This window comes from Mus musculus, chromosome 10 (assembly GCF_000001635.26).
Source record: "Mus musculus strain C57BL/6J chromosome 10, GRCm38.p6 C57BL/6J".
Lineage (NCBI taxonomy): Eukaryota > Metazoa > Chordata > Mammalia > Rodentia > Muridae > Mus > Mus musculus.
In genome coordinates, this window is record NC_000076.6 from 87,937,483 (window position 1) to 87,945,403 (window position 7,921).

The following is a 7,921-nucleotide window of genomic DNA, read 5'->3' on the forward strand; positions in this document are numbered from 1 at the left end:
TTATCACACTCACACCAGTATCAGTACTATTTACTGAATTCATACCACAGTATCACATTGGCACAAGTATTAGTAGAAAGGCAAGTTATCGAGTACAGAAATTCCCCTCCTGTCTAAAGGAGTCCGAACCTATTTTGCTTTGTGTAAGCCTACCTTTAAGTCTTTGGAAAGTTACCCAACTAGGAGTCATGTGACTGGCCCTTGAGCTTAAGGAAGTTAGACAGATGTTGGGTTTTTTTTTTTCTTTCATATTGGTCCATGTACCATTGGTAGTTGATCTCACCTTGACTCCCAGTCTTTGTTCCTTTAAAGGATGTTCTACTAACATCCTGCAGCTGTCCTCCAAATCCCTGACGGGGTTTGTCTCCCATGCCCCGAGTCTTCTCAGGAGTTCCTTTTCTTCCTCTACCCAGGATGAAACCTTTCCCCTCCCTCCACATCCATCTAACCTAGTCACACCTTTTTCTAAAATGTTCTGTAGATAATGAAATGAGAGGTTATTAGGCATGTGGTAGAGCAGGGTTTCCAATTTGACACCAATCATCATTATTAATACAAACCCATCAAGGAATTTCTGACTGTTCTCAGGCCTCATTGTTAAGACCCCATCCTATTCTGAAATGCTTCCAGGAACTAAACAACTTTTTTTGTTGCTTTGTTTTTGTTTTGTTTTGTTTTGTTTTATTTTTTGTTGTTGTTTTGTTGGTTTTTTCTTTTTTTTTCTTTTTTTTTTATTAAATATTTTCTTTATTTTCAAATGTTATTCCCTTTCCCGGTTTCCTCCCCTCCCAGAACCCCCTATTCCATCCTCCCTCCCCCTGCATCTAGAAGGGTGTTCCTCCACCCATCCACTCAAGCCTACCTCCCCACCCACTATTCCCCTACAATAGGGTCCTTCATAGGACCAGGGACCTCTCCTCCCATTGATGCATGACAAAGCCATCCTCTGCTACATATGTAGCTGGAGCCATGTGTACTCCTTTGTTGATGACTTAGTCTCTGGGAGCTCTGAAGGGTCTGGTTGGTTGATGTTGTTGTTCTTCCTATGAAGTTGCAAACCCCTTCAACTCCTTCAGTCTTTTCTAACTCCTCTATTGGGTATTACCCGCGCTCGACCGGCCAGGAAAGACGCAACAAACTGGAATCGTCTGCGGCAAAAGCTTCATTGCTTACATCTTCAGGAGCAAGAGCCAGAAATGGCGAAACCCCGTCCCTTTTAAGGAGAATTACCCTCCGCCTAGGACGTGTCGCTCCCTGATTGGCTGCAGCCCATTGGCTGAGTTGTCGTCACGGGGAAGGCAGAGCACATGGAATGGAGAACTACCCTTGGCACATGCGCAGATTATTTGTTTACCATTTAGAACACAGGATGCCAGCGCCATCTTCTAACGGCGAATGTGAGGGCGGCTCCCCACAATTGGGGACCCTGCACTCAGTCTAATGGTTGACTGCAAGCCTCCACCACTGTGTATTTGTAAGGCTCTGGTAAGGCATCTCAGGAGACAGCCATATCAGGCTCTTTTCAGCAGGCACTTCTTGGCATCCACAATACTGTCTGGGTTTGGTAACTGTATATAGGATGAATCCCCAGGTGGGACAGTCTCTGGATGGCCTTTCCTTCAGTCTCTGCTCCACACTTTATCTCTATATGTGCCCCTGTGAGTATTTTGTTCTACTTCTAAGAAGGATCGAAGCACCCATATTTGGTCTTCCTTCTTCTTGAGCTTCATGTGGTCTGTGAATTGTATCTTGGTTATTTGGAGCTTTTGGGCTAATATCCACTTATAAGTGAGTGCATACCATGTGTTCTTTTGTGGTTGGGTTACCTCACTCAGGATAATATTTTCTAGTTCTATGCATTTGCCTAAGAATTTCATGTGTTCATCATTTTTAATAGCTGAGTAGTACTCCATTATGTAAATGTACCACATTTTCTGTATCCATTCCACTGTTAAGGGACACCTGAGTTCTTTCCAGCTCCTGGCTATTATAAATAAGGCTGCTATGAACATAGTGGAGCGTTGTGTCCTTATTACATGTTGGAGCATCTTTTGGATATACGCCCAGGAGTGGTATAGCTGGGTCCTCAGGTAGTACTATCAAACCATTCATAACCTTGCAGGAAACCTCCATCTGTTCCGGGAAGCAATCTTCCTTCACAGCTTTGCCTGTGTGAGCCGACTAACTTACTTGTTCTATTGCTGACTATGTCCAAAGTTGTTTTCCTCCCAAAGAGCCAAAGAACAATTCTACCCTTGGAGAGATCAGCAAGATTATCCAGGCCAAATATTACTTTTCTTAAAAAGTAGTATTCCTTGCTATTTGATGAGTATCAGTGATAATTACCTCTGACTGTAACAATAATGATGCCTAATAAGCGTAAGCATAAGCTCTTACTGTGATTTACCTATACTGTCTCGTTCACCCTTGGGAAAAGTATCAAACCCCATTATGAACTCTAAATGGAGGTTCACACACACTAATACACTAAAAGACAGAGGCAGGCAAAGGAGACCTGAATATGGTCTGAAGACACAAATACTTACCACACCATCATTCCATATTCAATGCAGATGCAAAGACACTACAGCACACTCATTGACACTTCTTATTCAAATTCTGTGTTCCAAGTTATAGGAGGAAGTGTAGCTACATGGGTCTTTGGGTAATAAGCCATACTGAAGTATATAATCATAATAAATAAGCATGTCTGCACAGCAGCCAACGTATTTTCTCTCTTGCACTTGTTTAGGCTACAGTGTTAAATTCTGATAATGCACTGAATGGTGTTTGGAAAATACAAGGTCAAACCAATCTCAGAAGATGTCAATGAGCAAAGTTATGTCTTAGACCCTCATATAGTCCAGGAATAAACAATTCATACACAAGAAAATGTGTAATTGGGTCATGAAGACTCTACCAGAAACCTATAAGTAATCCATCGGGTTTTTTTCTTCAACAGTTTGTGAAATTTGTTGGTCTCAATGGCAGATGGTTGAATCAATCAAAGGTTCTGGAGGATAAAAAGTATCTATATATATCTCAGCCTGGAGTTTCATGACATCAGCAAACCTATACTTCTTTCCTTCCAACTCATCTTAGTCAGGTCATGTGAGAGGTTCCAATTTTTTTTAAAAACATATTTTGACACTCAGAGTTGTTGAATAATAAGGGAATTGGTATGGGAATTTTATTGAGCAGAGACCGAGACTTCAGACATTTCATAGAAATAATAATCGGTTTATAGTTATCAAAGCCTAGAATACAACTTCAGCTTACTATAAATTTGAAGTATTTTTCCATGGCTTTACCTTAAGCTGAATACTAAAAGAATGAACTTACCGTCTAATCAAGAGAAGGTAACACCATCCATTGCTTGGAACTTTACTAAGTCTTATCCACCATTTTGGAAAATAATAGCCATGTTGTGTGGCACTCACTGGGTTATTTGAAGTCTCCATTCTGCACCCCCCTCTATGCCACTAGAGTTCTTCATATATTTACAAACATTGACAACTTCATTATAGTTTTCAGTGGAATGGGGTCAGGCATTTCTATCTTGGGTGTATTATGCTGTACATTCTAGTTCTTTCTCCCTACAATTGCAGCCAATGCATACGTCATTGCAATGATCTGTAGAAATTCCATAAGCGATTGTTTCACTTCAAAACATTAACATATAAAATTAGTCATTTTTTATTTATTTTTCATTAGATATTTTCTTTATTTACATTTCAAATGTTATCCCCTTTCCTGGTTTTCCCTCCAAAAGTCTCCTATCCCCTCCCCTTCTCCCTGTTCACCAACCCACCCACTCCCACTTCCTGGCCCTGGCCCTACACTGGGGCATAGAACCTTCACAGGACCAAGGGCTTCTTGCCCACCTTGATGACCAACTAGGCCATCCTCTGCTACATATGGAGCTAGATCCATGAGTCCCACCATGTGTACTCTTTGGTTGGTGGTTTAGTCCCTGGGAGTTCAGAGGGTACTGGTTAGTTCATATTGTTGTTCCTTCTATGGAGCTGCAAACCCCTTCAGCTCCTTGGGTCCTTTCTCTAGCTCCTTCACTGGAGACCGTGTGCTTAGTCCAATGGATGGCTGTGAGCATCCATTTCTGTATTTGTCAGGCACTGTCAGAGCCTCTCAGGAGACAGCTATATCAGGCTCCTGTCAGCAAGCACTTGTTGACATCTACAATAGTATCTGGGTTTGGTGATTGTTTATAGGATGGATAAAATTAGTCATTATTAAAGGGGGGACAGTAGTTCTGATAAAACTGAAGACCCTGGGTTTATCAAGTATGACTCAACACATAATGGAAGATGTGTTGCAGAACATTCGTCCCTAAGCAAAGATGAGTCTTCAGTGTGGAGCTGAGCTGAAAATAGTTTCTGTTTATAGATAGAGACTAATTCTCCTTGGGATCCAGTGAAGGATAATGGTTCTAGTTGATACAGCATCTGCTTTCTAAATGTTCTTTTCTTCACTCTGTAATGGGCTGAGATGACTTGGAAAAGAGTACAGCAATCATTGAAAACACAATCAGGTGTAAATTAGATCTGAAACAATTGCTACAGTGCATGCATAGCAGAATTTGCCCTTGGGTTTCAAGTAAGGTAGAATAGGTTCTTCTTCTTGGCTTAAGGGAAGTCTTAAAGTTGAGTAACTCTCCTGCCATTTCCTAACTCAGTTTTACTTTTTAAAATTAATGGCTCCTGTCTACCTGCAGCATCCTCAGAAGGGACAGAAGAGAAAGCTTCTTCCTCCAAATGGAGATTTGAGTCTGGGGCATAGGTTCTAGCCATAACAACTTCTTTATTCAAATACTGTAAAAAGAACCCAACATTCCATCCCCTAACCATAGAACTACTCTTCCCAATCTCTAAAGGGGGTGGTAAGAGGGTGAGGTGTTTTGTTTTGTTTTGTTTTGTTTTGTTTTGTTTTGTTTTGTTTTGTTTTGTTTTGTTTTAAGCTATTCAAGAAGACAGTGAGAAGCAGAGGCACTGTGTGAGTTTGTGCCTCCCTGCCTTATTTAGGCACCCTTATGTAACCTAAAATATGCACAGTTAGAAGTACCCCAGAGTTAAATTTCTCTTTATTTCTCTCTGTTTTAAAGGTCATTTGGAAAGAGACATTCCTATACTCTTCCCACAGCCAAACAGATAGCTATGAACTCTGAGATGCCCCTTCCGTATCTCTAGTCCCCATTATTGTAGTAAAAACTGCGGGGAAATAATTTACTACTAATTGTGCTATAATGTTCTGGGTATTTGTTTGCCCTCACAACAATTTCTCAACATTTTTTTAATCTGTTTTCATAAGTAACTGTATTTCATAGCCCCTCTCGCCTCTGCTTAAGTGTGGCCAACAGGAGACATTCACAAAAGATGGAGGACATTAGGAAAGAAAGCATCATGGTTTTCCCATGTCTATCTTTTTCAAAATAGTACTTGCTTGAGTAATTGCAGCTCTTCTCTCCATGCTCTTTGTCTCCCAGAATAAGAAGTACATGTCCTTCCTGATAGACCTATAGCTATCCTCATGTTGCATTCCCAGATATAAAGACAGCTCCACTCTGTCTATCTAGCCATGGGCATGGTGATTCTTTGGTGTTTGTGCAACTTGGGGTTGCCATTCTCCTTTCCTTGACTGTTCACTTCTTTATCACCTATTTAAATTCTCTCTTTACCTAAGATATTATCTGTTTTCCTCGGGGAACATTACACAATGAAAACAGAAACAACAGGAAAGGAGCAAGAAATAGGTTCAATATTGTACTTACACTCTCTGCTTGTTTGTACGTGACAGGGTCTTGCTGTGTGCCACATAAATGGTCTTGAAATCATGATTTTTCTAGCTCAGCCTTTCCATTAGTAGGATTATTTATTTTAGGTTTTTACACAATATTATGGTTTTCAGAACAGCTTACATATCTCAAAATTATTTATGCAGCCAAAAGAAATGTAGACAATTAATTTGGGAGGTAGCTTGTAAGAGATCAGCAAAGAATGAGACTGAAGGCTTTGCTTGATATTTATAATTATTGTATCAACTTTGAAGAAGAGGACTTTAGAAGTTACTCTTATTTTGAGATGAATGCTTTTCAAAATCATCACAGCCAATGAACCAGAATCTTACCCTCACCTAACGTCTGTGCCACCCTCCAAGCAGAGCCATTGTTCATTGAAACAGTTGATGAATGACGTTATGGATAGACCATCTTAATGCACACACCATTTCTTAAATGAATGTACCCTGTTCTCTGTGGGCAGAGAAAGACAACAATTACTCAAATCAAATAGATTTGACCATAGCAGGAAATCTCTATCCAAAAATCGTGCTTACAATCCATTCCTTGGCACAGCAGAACTGTCAACTCTTAGCTTATCTACTATGGAGGTAAAATCCTTTGATGATGTGAGGGACATTCAAGTACAGCCTTATAACAATGACTCCAATGTCCAAAAACTGTTCTTATTTTGTGTTTGTACTACAGTAAGAGCCAAGATCTTAAGCTCTACTAAAAACAAAACAAACAAACAAAAAGACTTTATCTATTTATGCTCACTAAAAAAAAACTAATAGTGATACATTATTTTAAAATATCATACAGCTAATATATTTGTAGTTATTTAAAATTTATATTGAGAAATATGTATGTATTTTCAGTACTTATGTAGACAAACATCTACATAAGACTGTTCAATTGGTTTTTTATATTAAACAACTTTTATAATGCTTATTTTTATTGTTACAGTATTTTATAAATTTTAAAGAATATGATAAAAAACAAAAGGTATTGTAGGTTTTGAAAGGGGGGACTGTCTGAGAGGAGTTGGGGTACAAAAGGGAAAGAAGAATGTGATGTAAGTCTATTTACTCAAAATATGTTCTTAAATGTTAACAAATTCAGATAAATTGAAATTATGTGTCTTTTTCATCATAATTCAATAAAACTTAAATCAAAGGAAAAAAAAGTTCTGCAAACCACACTAATCTATGACTATAGAGGTACAAATGTAAAGGCACTTTGATATATTTAGCAGATTAATGATAGTAGGTTCGCCCCTGGGGCCTGTGAGCTTTACAACCATGTGTTCCTGCCCGAATTAAAATTATAAGGCATGTGGTTTCTCTCAACCAGAGATCAGTTGGTAACTCCCATAACATTCATGCCATTTGCATTATTTGTACCTCACAAGGCTTGAAGCAGCTGGGTACAGTGACTGGTGACTCCATCCCACTCCCCAGCAGCCTGCTTAGCCATGGCCAGTATGTGAAAGGGAGTCAACAGGGAAGAAGTTTCCTAGTCTTTCCTAGTCGGTACCAATTTGATATTTACATGCCCTGTGACCAAAGTGCGAGGTGTCTTCAGTAACAAGGTCTTACCATCATGTTCTTAGTGGGAAACTAAGACCAATGGCAAAGAGTCTGCATTGTTTGGGATGCTCCTGGCCAACAATTTGAGAGGAGGTACCTGACACCTGGCACCAGGTATTTTACTTGGAAATGTATGGCTTCTAGAAGGAGCACTGTCACCCATGTAGGGTAACTCCAATTAACTAGTTATTTCATGGAAATTATTAATAAATTATTTTCGTATTGATTATTTTTTAAATATGAAGTTTATAAAATATACGTTTCCATATGGGTTTTCAAATACTCTTAGACTAGTTATCCCTCCCCTTCTCCTGTCCTCTCCCATACCTCCCCCATGTACAGGTGAGTCATAGGACCGGGAAGATGGGAATAATTGTCGTATACTTCATTATCACTACTTACCTTGTTATCAAGAATGAGGAAATTGTCAAATCGGGTGGCATACACATTTAATCCCAGCACCTAGGAAGCAGAGACAAGTGAATCTCTCTGACTTTGAGGACTACCTGACCTGTATAAGCCAGTTCCAGGCCAGCCA